Below are 15,781 nucleotides of genomic sequence, written 5' to 3' on the forward strand. Positions count from 1 at the left end.
TTTCAAAAGAACTTCCAAACCATTTGGAAGCTTTAAAACATAATCTCCTCGGGCTTGGACGTCAACCTTTGCTCCATTGCCCATGAAGAGATTTATATCTCCTTTCTTGAAATCATTTCTTCTTTTGAACCCCTGCAATGAATTGCATATATGAGTTCCACATCCGGAATCCAATACCCATGTGTTAGAATAAATAATATTAAGATCAATATGGATCATGAAAGTTGTACCTGAGGTTTGTCCCGCATCCCTCTTAGCTTTCAACTCCTTGAGATAGGTTGGACAATTTCTCATCCAAAGGCCTATCTCCCCACAACCAAAGCACGGATCCTCAGCGCTAACCATTAGATTCTTAGGTTTGGGTTCCGCCTTTGCCTTTCCCTTGAACCCCTTCTTGACTTGCCCTTACCCACAGCAACCTTTTCCTTTGGTTCTGGGTGATGCCTCTTCTTCAAGCCACCCTCATTGATCGTGAGAACGGGTAAAACCTTTTTACCCATGCCGGCTTCGGCTGTCTTAAGCATTGTGTGAAGCTCACCAATCCTTTTGTCCCATCATTCATGTTGTAGTTCATGACGAATGTCTCAAACCTTTTAGTTAAGCCGTTTAGGATCAAATCCGTGGCTAACTCTTTTGAGACGGGACAGTTAAGACGTTCAAGCCGATCAATATGGCTTTTCATCTTAAGCACATAAGTTGATACGGATTGGGTTTCTTCCATATGACATGCATGAAGTGCTAGAACCGTTTCGAAGCGCTCCACCCTAGCTTGAGTAAGGAAAATTTCCTTAAGTTGGGTGATCATGTCATACGCCCCATGATTCTTGAAATCCTTTTGGATCTGGGGAATCATTGTTCCCAACATGAGGCAAGAAACTTGTACCAAATCCTCGATGTATTTTAGCCAATTCGCATAGGCATCCAAGTCATTTATGTCGGGTTCATCGGGAATAGGATCGTCCAGTATATATGACTTCTTCTCTTGCTTGAGAACAATTCTCAAGTTTCGATACCAGTCCATAAAGTTGTTAAAGTTTAGACGACCCTTATCCAGAATGGATCTAAGTGATAGATTATGCACATGAGGGATAATAGCGTTCTGTGGATTTGTTTGGGCCATCTATAAAAGTATTTAACAAAGTTCAATTTAGTATTTTCGATATCAATAAATTTTAATCTTTAATACCCTTTAATGTCTCCAAGACAATTATTGATTAAAATCTAGAATCCAACGTTTCATTCAAATAGTAGTTAGGTGACCTTTATCCTACTATTCAAATTAACAAGGTAGTCAACGTTTGACAATTGCAACCCTTTGCAACTTCTAATTTTATAGGATCGGTTAAACATCATATGTGTATTTGGCATGTTTAATCCCATCAACACCTTTGAACGCCATGTGTCGGTGACCCTATTCACATGGTTTCCAAATCAAGTCGTCCTACTTACACACACGTGTGAGTTTACACATACAAGTGGTTAGGTGACCCTCATCCCACATGTATTGTAAAACCACTTTAAGATCACAAGTTTTCTTAAATGTGGTTAGGTGTTCAACTTGTTTTAAAAGGGATTTTAGTTTTCAAAATTCTAGATTGGAAAACTATATAATGTACCTTCCATTTGCATGCATTCAAATGTATGGTACCATTGAAAATCAATTTTCAAATTCCTTTAAATAAAACCCATTTTATTATGAAATCATTAATAGCTAATAAAACCAATTTTATAACTTAATAATTTCAAAGGAATCACTTTTATGCTAGTTGTCGATTTTAATTGTTAACATCCAAACATGATAAAACAATAAATATAAAACAACCACATAAGCATAAAATACAACACAAGTCCATACCATAGCCACCTAGATTGACAACACTTGTTGACCGAAACAAGTGTGCCAAAAGGTCTCTCCTAAGGGACGAGAATGACACAAGGCATGTGTCGTTGAACTCCCACTTGATCCCGCATCCATATGCTTCAAGTGTCCACCTTCTGTTGTGACTCTTCCACTTTATTTGGGCTTCCATTTGGGCTCCAACTTTAGCTCCTAGCTTCAATGGGCCTCCAAGTTTGGGCTTTGGCCATTGGCCTAAAATCCCATCTTGGACTATAAAGTCCATTATGGCCCAAAACCAAAACTGTAACTTAATTATTTTTCAAACAAAATAATTAATCATCCATATGACTTAATTCATCAAGATTATCACATGCATGTAAAGTATAATCTTGAGGAACCAAGGGGTAACCAAAAGCCAAAAACTTTCGGCCATATGGTGAAACACACCATAAAACCCGAAAACTTTTAGATCTATGAAGCACGTATCCGTATAAGCGGCTCTTGATGCCATTGTTGGGTTTTAACAAGATTATCAAAGTCCATATAACCCATTATATGTAAAAACGCAGCGGATAATAAAGTTTTAAATTTTGTTAGTTTGATAAATATAAAACCGATTTTATATAGATTAACCCAATGCCCAGATCCAAATACAAAATACATGCTATCCAAACAACCATAGGGTGTTGCATGAATCATACCTTCAACTCTGAAAGATAAAGAGGATGAAAGATATGAACGGCTAGCTTCAAATGTAGGAAACCTCAAGCTTATATACCCAACGAGCTCCAACAAACACCTTGGTTGCTGGGGTCCTAACACTTGCAAGAACAAACCCTTTGTTCTTATTATTCTTCTTCTTGTTCATGGCTCAAATGAGGAGAGAAAGAGAGAAGAGATGTGTGTGTGAGGGTGAGTGTAGTTATTGATATAAAAAAGAAAAATGATCTCCCAATTATCTTGTTTGCATGGTCTTGGAAATAATAAGGAAAAGAGAGAGAGAGGTGGGGCCGGCCACATGGGTGGGTTTCCCCCCCAAAACTCAAACTCACTTTTGTATTATCTTCTTTTACCATAATATTATTTATCCAAATAAATAATATCTCTCATAAATAAATTATCCATATAATTTACTTAACTCACAAATGCAAATATTTAGAAAACCATTTTCCAAATAATATAAGTGTTGATATTTATTAACTAGATCATATCTAATAATAAATATCGTGGTGTTTGTCTAGCTTGTTATTGGGTATGACCCGACTTGGATCAATACGTACTAGCCATATCAAGTCTAATATGTGTCTTGGGCAGATCGATTCCAACAGCATTGACTTCTCGAACTCCTTACATAACGTGTCATTTGTAGACCCAAAGATAATGTCGTCGACATAAATCTGAACTAGGAGAAGATCATCACCAACAGCCTTATGAAATAAAGTGCAGTCGACGGTCCCTCGCTTGAAGCCGTTATCAGTCAAATGGTTGGCTAGCGTGCCATAGAAAGCTCTCGGGCTTGATGTAGACCATACAGGGCCTTGTTTAATCAGTAAACTCGGTCTGGATAATCAGGATCTTCAAAGCCAGGAGACTATAAAACAAACACTTCCTCGTGTAGTTCACCGTTGAGAAAAGCACTTTTAACATTCATTTGACCTTGATATTCTTATAAGTAGCATATGCCAGAAAGATTCGAATAGACTCTAATATTGCGACCGGAGCATATACTTCAGTAGAATCAATACCCTCTTGCTGATGAAAACCTTGCACCACTAATCGTGCCTTGTTCCTTACGATCACCCCACGATCGTCTGTCTTACATTTAAATACCCACTTAGTCAGAATAGCATTCTTGACTCTAGCGGGTTTGTCGATTAAAACCCAAACGTGCAAATTGCTGTAATTTTTCTTGCATGGCTTCTACCCAAGAAGGATCTTGAAGTGCCATACGAGGTGTCATTGGCTCAACTTGGGATAGAAAGCAAGTGAATTTGGCAGTATTTACAATTCCAGAGGAATGTAAATCTGCATAAGCACACAATACGTTATTCTCACTTGACGAAGCAACTTGATGACGTGTTTGAACACCCACATCAAGTTCTCCAATGATGTTTTCCTGTGGATGATAATTATGAATCCGAAGAGAGGAATTCTCATAAACAACAACATTTTCAAATAAGTTAGTGTAATGTTCACCAAGTTCAGGAGATGAAACATCACTGTCAAGTTCAATAACCGGACCATCAGCTTGATTGTCATCAGAAGAAGTAGATACATTATCGAAAGCATCTGGAGAAGCATCACATGGATCTTCAGTTGGAGCAACGGGTGGAGCTTCAACATCATTAGAACTTGAAAATCTTAGAATGGCCAAATGATCTTCAAAGAATGCTCGAACCAGGTCTTCGTCTATGTTCTCAGTTGTTGGAGTAAATAAATTAAATAAGCCATCATAATCAAACATCCAGTCAGGACCTTTCCCTTGAGGAAGTGTGGTGTACTTTTGACATTCTACATGATACCATTCCTCAACACAACCAGAGGTGACATTAAATACCCTTTTCTTTGAAGACGCATACCCCAAGAAATATCCTTCAATGGCTTTTTCTTCAAACTTACTCGCATCCTTCTCAGAATTTTACACGGACACCCAAATGGTTCCAAGTACTTTAAGTTAGGCTTTTGATTGTTTAAAAGCTCTTAACTTGTCTTCTTTAGTCATTTAACAGTTAGAACCCTATTAAGCGTATAACAAGTTGTATTCACCGCCTCATTCCAGAATTGGACAGGAAGCTTAGAATCAGCAAGCATAGTTCCTGTAGCTTCAATCAAAGTTCTATTCTTTCGTTCAGCAACACTGTTTTGTTGTGGTACAAAAGGTGCACTGTATTCTCGGTGTATTCCTTTTTGAATGCAAAAAAATCCAATACAGTGTTCTTGAATTCAATACCATTATCACTTCGAATTCTCCTTACTTTTTGTTTGTATAGTGATTCGATCTTAGTGATTAGATTTTGTACCAAAACAGGTGTTTGATCTTTAGAACTCATAAATTAGACCCATGACTATCTTGAATAATCATCGGTAACTAGAAGACAATACAAGTCTCCAGAGATACTCGCACGATTCACACTACCAAAAAGATCCAAATGGAGTTGTTCAAGAGGCGTATCAATGGAATTTAATAACTTAGATGGATGTGACTTTTTCTTCTGCTTGCCTTTCTTGCACGCAACGCAGTGATCAGATAACCTAAAGTTCTTCAATGAAACACACTCAACTAAGTCATTCGCTATTAAATAATTCATCTTTCGAACATGAATGTGACCCATTCTACGATGCCATAGAATAGAGTCCTTCTCGGTTGCTTTAGAGATAAAACATGTTTCGATAGGCATTGAAACTTTAGAACTCATATTTAAGACATAAATATCATTTGATCACGGTGATCGCATGAAAACCATGTCCTAGGGAATCACGTATCCCGATTACAAAATAAGACACTCTTTATCAGTAAATACCGTGGTGTACCTCTTATCGCAGATTTGCGACACACACAATAAATTTATGGTCCACCTTGTCACAGTAATTGACTTTTTCAAAAGTAATGTGATGATTAAAACTTCACCTTCTTGTGTTATCATTCCCTCAGAATTCCCAGCAAACGCCACATAACCCCCTTGAATATTTTGCACATTGGTTAAGAGATCGAGATTTCAAGTGATATGACGAGAACATCCACTATCCATTATCTTGTTTTCACCAAACATAGTCTTGGATGTACCCTACACACAAAGTAAAAGTGATTAGTTCAAAAAACGCAGCCCAGGCCTCAGTCTTGGGCACCTTTTGAGTTTCTCTTGGATCATTAACTTGAACAGATTTCAACTGTTGTTCTGCAACTTAAGAATAAGTTACCGGATTCTTAGACTTTCGTCTTAGATAAGCAGCTTGAATGAAATTTGAATTTATATTCTTGCATATGGGCTCAGTTGGAACAAATTTTGGTTTCCATTGACCATGTGTTTCATTCACATGAATTACCTTACATGGATTCACGTTTGAAAACTTGATGTGTGTATCATCTTCACACGACATGGGTCGTTTCAGAATCTCCTTTATCACATGAACCGGTTTCGTATGATCCTTGAAAAAAGGATGAAGATTCTGAGATTTCTGTTGACCACAGTTTCTCACCACATGACCTTGTTGTCCACACAAAAAGCAACTTAGCATGTCTACATGGTCATGTTGAGGTTTGGCAAAAACAGATGCAACAGAAGGTTGATAACTTACATTTTCAGTGAAACGTTTGGCCAAATCATCAGAAGATACAAACTTCTTTTTCATATAAAAGTCAATGTTAGAACAGTTGGAAAAACATTGCAATGTATCTGTTCCTTTTGATTTCACAAACTGAACCTTTTTAGCATGTTTTGACAATTGTTTTGCTTTAATTAATAGGTCTGATGAGTTCGATGTTTTGGCACAAACATATTGATGTTCCAGATCTTTTAACTTGTCAGTTTCATTGTAAAAAACGCTTTCGATTAGTTCAAGTTTGATAATACTAATCGGAATATCTTTTTTAGTGAACATCGTGTTCATTCCCTTTAACTTAATAACCCTAGCAGATGATGGCTTAGAACTAGTAGGATTAACGAAACGCATCAAGTCCTCATCAGAAATTGTTGGTTTTTCTGATTTCCTTGCCTTCACAGGTTTGACTTCACTTGTTCTACCTTTTTCACATGAGGCTTGTGTGAACCATACATAGCTTCCTCAAATTCATGAGGCTAACAAATAATATGATTAGAACTTGGAATGTTCTTGTGCTTGTGTATCACCTCGGGTTCAAACATATCCTCAATAATTACTTTGTTAACATTTTCAACAAAAACTTTGTTGCTTTCAACATTTGGTTTTTGAGATGCAGGTTGGGCTTTAACAGTTTCAGATTTAACAGGTTTAGATTTTTCTGAACTCATGGATTCTTTCACAATCACATCCTCTTCCTTCTTAGCAAAAGGATTTGCTTTATAGTCATTAAGAAAAGGTGGTGGAATTTCAACAAAACCTATACCTTTCTTTGAATCTTTTTGCTTACTAGACACTTCGATTATTTCTTTTACCAAAAAGGATGAATTTTAAAATTTACCCAACTTGTTCTTTAACTCAAGAAGCTCATTCTCCAGCTCGGTTATCTTTGAAAGATGTTTCAAGATTTCTTGAAACTTTTGATCATTAATTGTCATTTTAACAGATAACTCAGCCTTGAGATCGTGGTTCCTTGTCGACAAAGCTTCAATCTTCTCCCGAGATCTCATTTGAGATTCAAGAGATTGTCGATAAGTATCCTTTAGTGAAGCAATTTCTCTCACTAAACTATCATTGTGATTTTTCAAAGACACTAACTTAGGTTTGTTAGTCTCACACTCAACACAAGTTACTTTAACAGACGAATTAGCAGAGATAGAAGAACTAATCTCATTGATCTTAGCCATGCAAGCAAACGTGGTTGGAATATTAACACATGAATAAAAAGAATCAGATTCAGTGTCATTATCAGACGATATCTCACTTGCGCTTGCTTCTTGAAACACATCATTTGTCTTGAACATAACCAAATTGGCTTGATTATCATTACACGGCAGTCTTTGTGACCAATTGGTTCCATCAGCTAACATTGTTTGTGACCCAGAAGTAGACGGTTTCTTTTCAGCATCACTTCCTCGTAGTGTAGAAGTACTTTGGTTTTGACCACGAGGACCGGTATACTCCTTTTTAGGCTTATCACATTCTTTTGCAAAATGACCGAACTCTTGGCAAATGTAACATTTCACCGTTAACTTATCAAATCCCAATTTCTTGTTCAAAGCAGGAAGATCTTTGCCGGTCCTTTGCATAAATCTCTTAATCTTACGGACAATCATATCCATGTTTCACTTCAAGTCCATGATTTCTAAGTCATCCGGATCAATCTGATCATAATCTTCATCAGTCATATCTTACTACTTACCAAATTCTCATAGGAAGACATGAAGGCTATTAAGAAAGCAAAGTTTTGTTCAGCTTCCTTCATGTTGACGTTCTGTGGTGATGAGAATTGATTTGTAGTGGATGAATTTGTAGATCGTCTAGAAGAACTCGAAACATTTGGTGAACTAGAATTTCGAGCAGTGTAGAAACATGCTCTTGGATCACAATATTCGGTTGTTGCATTCTCACTTGCGTTTTATGTAAGAAACGCAGTGATTGGTGAAATGGTTAAACTCAGAAGCATGCTACCACCGTAAAAAGCAGGATCTTGACTCTCTTTGGAAGACATTTGACATTTGAGATCGTACTCTCTTGCTTCAATCTTTTGCAAGAACTCAGTCGCAGTGCATCAAAAACGTAGAATAAGAACTCGGTAGTGCATTCTTAATAGTATCAATCTTATCAACCTCAGAAGTTTCCAGCTTCATTTTATCCATCTCAGCTATCAGATGACTGAACCTTGTCAACATCTCCTCAACAGTTTCACCCTTCAATAAATTAAAGTTTCTAAATTGAAACTTGAGCATTACCTTTTTACTCATAGTTGTATTACCCATACTCCTCATATGAATATGTTGGAATAGGGAAGCACAGATTTTTATGCTACCCACTTGGTGGAAGATGTTTTCGGGTAAAGCCATTGTAAGAGTAAAGTAGGCTTTTGTCTCAATCTCTAACGCTTTCTTTTCTTCTTGTGAGTATTGCGAGATAGATTTAGGTGTAACCAATAGTCTCATCTCCAATCATAGGAACGGTGTAAACATCATCCAACCAATATGAGCAGTCAGGGTGAACAGAACCCAAATGAGCACGAAAACGGTGTTAACATTTAGCAAAATTACTAAATTTCATTAATCGTGGACATTTAAAAAGTGAACCTATCTCGTATCAAGTTGCAACATTTCTTGCATTAACATATTTTGTGAAGCCAAAGCATACATACCAGCCATGTTTCTAAATGACAATGTTTTCAAACTTCAAGGGTTAAAGGTTAAAAATTATATTAGCGAACTGTGAAGAGTAGAATTAACGAACTGTAAACAGTGGTTAACGAATCACAACTTAACGAATTAAAAATTTGTTCAGGTAACGAATTAGGAACAATATCCACAAATCTGAAACAGTTAACGAATCTGGAAGATGTTAATGAATCAGATCAACGAATTGGTTCAACGAATCTGATTTCAAAACAACGAATCACTAAGTGACAACTTAGCGAATTATAATAACGAACCGTTGTGCGAATTAAGTCTAGTAACGAATTAGGTGAACGAATCACTAAGAGTAAACTTAGCGAATTAAATGACGAATCAGCAACAGTTGATAACGAATCAACTAATAGCGAATCATGTTGTTACAACTATTGTAACAAAATCTGACAACTTGTGCCACGTGGCAAAAGTTGTTATAATAACAGTTAACCCGGTGAAACACGTGTCACAAAAATTGATTTACATGAATTAGAATGTGTAACGAATTGGCTCACAAATTAGCCAATAACCATAACGAATCAGCTTAAGACATTAACGAATAAGCCCGAAATGTAAACGAATTAGCTTGAATCTTCAAATCTTCAAACACACATTTCCAGATTTCTGGAAAAGTATGAACAATCAACCAGGTATCAAATTCGTAAAACTCAATTGATACACAATCAAATCGTCAAATTAAACTACCAATACACTCGGAAACACAACGCGAATCCAAATCGCACCATCTCATAAATCAAATTACCATATCATAACAAATATGACCAAAACGATTACCCTGTTTTCGGCCAAATCCAAAACCAAACCAATTCAGTCCTAATCCAATCCAAATTCCAATTCCTTCCAACCGAACCTTAATAACCTCAAATCCAATCCAATCAATCCATATCCAATTCCGAATCACACTCAATTCGATCGAAACGTAAACAGATCTAAACATAGAGTAAAATACCAATTAACAGTCTACTAATAACAAATTAACACTTAAATCATGAGCAATCGAAACATAAATTAAGAGGGTATGAAAACCCTATATATAGACGATGGAGACAACTTCGTTACACATCCCGTAACGAATTGGCTCCAGTTCATTAAATTACAATACTTAAAAAGAAGCATAACGAATCATTGATTCGTTATGTCCCCATTCGTCAACATTCCATGAAGAATGGGAACATACATAATGAGTTACAGTCCATTCGTTAAACATCCTTAGCGAATGGACGTTACATATAACGAACTGGCAAACTCGTTAAACATCCTTAACGAATTAGCCTATAAATTAACGAAATAACTTAATTTCCTTAAATACCCTTAACATTGAAATAATAATAAATTACGATAATTTACAAAGACTCGAGACGACAAAAAATTGTGCACTAACAAACACCCTCTCGTCTTGAGCTCTTTGTCTTTAAATTATTTGAAGCGCTTTTTCTGCCAATCGCGACAACTATTAATCCCGAATTTATTACATACACGTACGACACGCTGGAACTGCATAGCTCGGTTGTAGTCTTCCTAGAGCTCTATCATAATCTTTTTCATGAACAACACGTCATTTTCTGTTTCAGATAAGTTAAGGAGCCACATCTGGTCTATAACTCAAATAAAATTGGTCTTCAAGCCTTTACCAAGAACAATGACGGCTCACCAGTACGATTGACATAGTACCAACGATTAAACGTTAGGTGTAGACCCTGTGGGAATGTCTCCACCGGTACGTATTTCATCGTCTTTGGTGGTTTAAATTTAAGCACCAGCTTCCTCCAACCCATTCGTGGATCAATCTCGTCAATACATTTACGGATAGGAATCTGTGGCTTAAAGAATTTAAAACCGCGATTTACCTCGAAAAGCAAATGTTGATGAAACCATTCAACTTGACGATTTCCACCGCGATTAATGAAAGGTCGACTCGCGAGGGTACGAACATCCCAACGCGGTGATGAGAGAACGTCAGTGATGTTCTGATAATACTGAACACCGTTCACCCATTTGACGATGCAGGCCATTAACACATAATCATAAAGTCAGTAAATGATATCACCTATCACAGTTGACACGACTTTGTAGGATGTCTTCGGATTAGATTTAGCACGTGCAATAACATCCAATTTATGTTCTTCGTTCACATACATGTACGCCTCGATAATCTTACGTGCCCGTTTGCACCGATAATTGAACCAACTAAGAATGTAAGCCTCAATCGGATCAGTATCATGTTCCGACATCTTGGCTTTATTCTTTGACACCTTCTCTAAATTATCTTCGGCAGCTTTCACGTTTTCTTTAGTAAAGGTAGGAATACCCTGAACAACGTTGGAATAATGATAAAGATCGGGGTATTCCTCTGCTGTCGCATCTTCAATCTCGATCTCCTCATCTTCATAAATAAACGACAGATTCATATTAGGGAACGTCGTATCCGGTAAGACTTCCTTGTCGTTCATTACTTCCACATAATCCTCAGAATCCAGAGCATCGAGTTCTTCATCGATCAAACCTAAAAATAATGCAATCTGTTCATGTGTTAGGGACTGATCGATGAACTGACCTTCTTCTATATCATCAAGGTTGGCAGAGCTCATCATGATGACCTTCTTGTAATCCAGGAACAAGATGGTGTTGGCTTTAACTGACTCGATTGGTTGAACATTCGTCGAGTCATGATAGACCACCATCTGTCTATCACCGCCTTCACGGCTGATCGTACCAGCACTAGAGAATGAGCCGTGAGCTTGTTTCGGCTCACTACTTCCAGCACCTGAAGCGTCAGGATCATCATCGTCGTTCTTTAGCTTATTTAAATGAACATCTTTGCACATAAGCTGAAGAATGAGATCCTCCTGTTTTTTTATCTTCACCCCTGAGCCGTGACAATCTCACGAAGCTCCTTTGTCTCATTTTGGCAATAAGAGACAAACCCCATCATACGCCTTTTATTAAGTAACATTTTCTCTTGAGCTTCATGATCGGCTGCCATTTGATTCTCATATAGATTAATCAAACTCAAGAGCATGTTCATTTGATTTTCCGGGGGCAAAGCATACAAAGATTGAGGTACCGGCTACATGGGACCTTCAGGACGACTTATTCTCATAAAAAAGACGTCCATAGGAAGAGTCGGCATCATGGTCGGTGTTGGAGGAACCACCAAAGTAGCAGTAGTAGGCCTTGGTATAGAAGATAAAACAGATTGAGGAATCATACCAAGCCTCGGATAAGATGTAAGCGTAGACGTTAATGTGAATTCCAGGGTGCTAGTAGTAAGCAGCACCGTCGGGCTTTGAATATCGGACGACCTAGACTCACGTGGACCTATTTCCACTCCAGATCCATGAACCACAAGACGCTTGGGTGGTTGATCAGACGCGAGTTCCTTGCCCTTAAGTCTTCATTGTGCAGCAGATGAACTTGCCGCCACAACGTCAACACGTCGTTGGTTACCTTCCTGACCCCCATCACCACATCATCACCTCCTTCATTTCGACCTGTACCCTATTCATGTTCGGAATTCGAATCATCACGGATCCAATGCTCATAATAAGTACATACATACGTCGGATTCGAGATATTACCAATCAAACGTTTGGTCCTCGGAGTCTCTTGGCGATACTGCTTCATCCTCTTTAACGTATCAGCAGTCATATGATCCAACTTTAGCACGTCGTTGCGAAGCGTCAAATCAATCTCCAAATCAGGAATAACATCCTGAATGATCAACTGAATAAACCGTGGATACATAAGGAATTTATTGCGTCGGTTCTTAACTAAGCAATTTTCCTTAAGATGATATAAGATCATGTCTGAGAAATTGAACGATTTGTTCAATATCAAAGCGACAAATTATGATTGCAACATGGTACAACACTCGTCGAATTCACCTTTACGACCTACAAGGTTGTGTATAAGAACATGTAATAAATACGTGTACGTGGGGCACAAGCAACCCTTGTTGTTCATGGAACGTTCAAGATCGCCATTATAAAACACACGAAGAAATAATTCTCGGATCAACCCCTTATCGAACACACACGGGTTGTCCGTGTTATTTTCAAACCGCAACACCCTTCGTATCACCTGTGCAACAATATGGTTTTCAGACTCAATGTAGCGAGCTGAATTCCAAAATGGTCGTATAATGCTAAAACGAATCTTCGGGTTTGATGTAACGACATAGCTTATACAAGATCGACGTTTAAAATCTAGCATATCATGAAACAAATCTTCGTCAGCAAAGTTTGTCCCAACAAAAGCACATATATTATGCTTTTTGTCAAATGACAACAACGGGCATCCGGCTCCTGTTGTTGTTGCTGCGCTGGTTGTTGCTCAGCAGTGGGAACTTCCTGAATATCTTTGTCAGCCATAATTGAGAATAAATAAAAACCCGAGATTTAGTAAAAACAAAAATCCAATAATAAAATTATTTTTATAAACTTTAATTTTAAAATTTTCAAAATAACCCTAAGTGTGATTCGTTAAAAATTTATGAATGGTTCGTTATAACGAATTAGGTATTTTGTTATAACGAATTGCTTATTTCGTTATCAATGCAAGATCACGAATTAGAAATAAAGAATTGCTTGCAATGGAATAATGAAATAAAGAATGAATGTGATGTAATTCGTTATCAAATGCACGAAAGGGTTGATTTTTTATGGCATCAATAACAAATTGAACATGATTTGAACACGAATGAGTTTCAATTCGTTAACATATAACGAATGGTCACCAATAATATACAATTTTGACTAATCAGGAGTCAAAGTCAAAATTGATATGAACATTGAAGGTCAAACATGCAACCCATAATCAATTACACCATGTACACGATGTAATGATCTACAAATTACATTAATCATCTCGGAAACAAATCGATAACTGATATATGTTGTCCATTTTGACAAAATCTCAATATAAGTTAGGTTAATTAAGGTTTCTGTTATTAAGTAAAAAATCGACATGGATAATCTATTAAAACACCCATAAAATGGTTAAGAAATCCGACGAAAATGATTGCGTTTTGATCCTTGATACCTTAAGAATCTCAATTGATGATCAAAACACAGTTTTGTGATTTTCGCATTTTCTGGAAAAAATTTGGTAGAGCTTCGCTTAAGGAAAAAGAAAGGTTTTGAACTAATGAGTTGAATCGTTCTCAACTATTCATTATATACGACGAATCGGCACACTTCCCAAGACAACGAATCAGCTGATTCTTTAATTCAAAACTAATGAATTAACCAATTCGTTATCTCATTCGTAATACGTGGTACCGAATGAGTAATTCATTAAAACTTATCACGAAGTAATAACGACGTAGGAGTAATTCATGCTAATTTCTGTATATGTTAATTGACGAATTGAGTCATTCGTTACAGAGTGGCGGAAGTTAATTAAGGATAACGATTTGAAGTAATTCGTTATCAGAATAACCCCATTCTTTATCCATAGATAATGAATTAACCATTAATACCTTTTCAATTAATAATTAAAATTTAATTTTAAAGAATTAACCATAAATATATTATCAAAGTGCATAGTGGTCCGATGGTTAAGCTGTTGTGTTGCGTCCATAAAGACCCGGGTTCGAACCCGGGTCAATGCATTTTTTTTGTTTTAATTTTTAAAATCTTTATATTAACTACTATAAACTATATATTGTTTTATAAATCATTTCAAATAAAATAAAATTATTTTAAGTTAAGTAAAATTTATTATAAACTATATCTATCATTTTTCACCTAGAACCTAACTTTTGGTTCGGTTAAAATTTCGTGTAAACCATATTAATATTATATTAAATACCATTATTTCGTTAAACTTTATAATGCGCTAACATATTATTGTCAAGCTAAAATTCCGTTAAGTCCCATAATTTATAAATATTATAAATTTCAAGCTCGTCAAGTTCGTTTAAAACTAGTTTAACCTATATATATATATATATATATATATATATATATATATTTGTATACATATTTTTGTTTGTTAGACTTTAAAATTCGTTAACATATTCGTTTGTCAAAATAAAATATACACATAACATCCAAACTCCATAAACGCTATAATATTCAAACTTGGTATTATTCTTGTAACTTAAAGTAATATTAAATTAACAATTCGTTAAAGATTTACAATACTATTATGATATCAAACTCCATAGAATGATACAATATCCATTCGACATTTCTAAAATCCGGCAAACCAATTTATTTACTTTTATGATTTGTTAGTTAATATTTGATTTTGTAGTTTTAAAATTTTCTTCGGGAAGTTCAATTTCTTTGGTTTTATTTACACACTTTTGGTTTTATTTCAAGTTTGTCTTCAACTTCAAGGTGAGTTTCTCACCCCCCCCCACCCTTTTTAACTATTTTTGGGGTAACATATATATCATATCAACACTACAATTTTGTTTATTCATTAATTAGAAACTACAAATCGTTACATGGACTTGAGTGTTTATTTCCTTGCTTTCTCAAGGACTACTTGCTCATGGTTTCCTCAATAAGTATGATCATACGCCCCCTATGCACTCAGGACCTTGATGTTATGAGTTGAATAAGGACCCCCGATCTCAGTACGTTGGTTGTTACCAACGGAAAAGAATTTACTTGCGCTATAATCCGAGTACGTTGGTTGTTACCAACAGGAAAGGACCTTACTTGCTCATTAACTCTTGTTCATGGAATTGTAGATTTTTATTTTCTTATATCAAACTGTGAAAGCTCACCAACTATTCATTTGGTTGAGTTTATTTTATATATATATTCAACAAGCACATCAATTAGAAGATAATACGAGAAGAAGACATTAGTACTTAGGATATTCAACATGTATTTTCTTGTATTTTCTTTTTTTCTTTTTTTCTGAAACTTGTGTACTTGTTGTTTAAATCAATCAA

Source organism: Bidens hawaiensis, unplaced genomic scaffold (genome assembly GCF_021521415.1).
Source record: "Bidens hawaiensis isolate Kalapana, Puna unplaced genomic scaffold, B.hawaiensis_p1.1 tig00016936_1, whole genome shotgun sequence".
In the NCBI taxonomy this organism is placed as follows: domain Eukaryota; kingdom Viridiplantae; phylum Streptophyta; class Magnoliopsida; order Asterales; family Asteraceae; genus Bidens; species Bidens hawaiensis.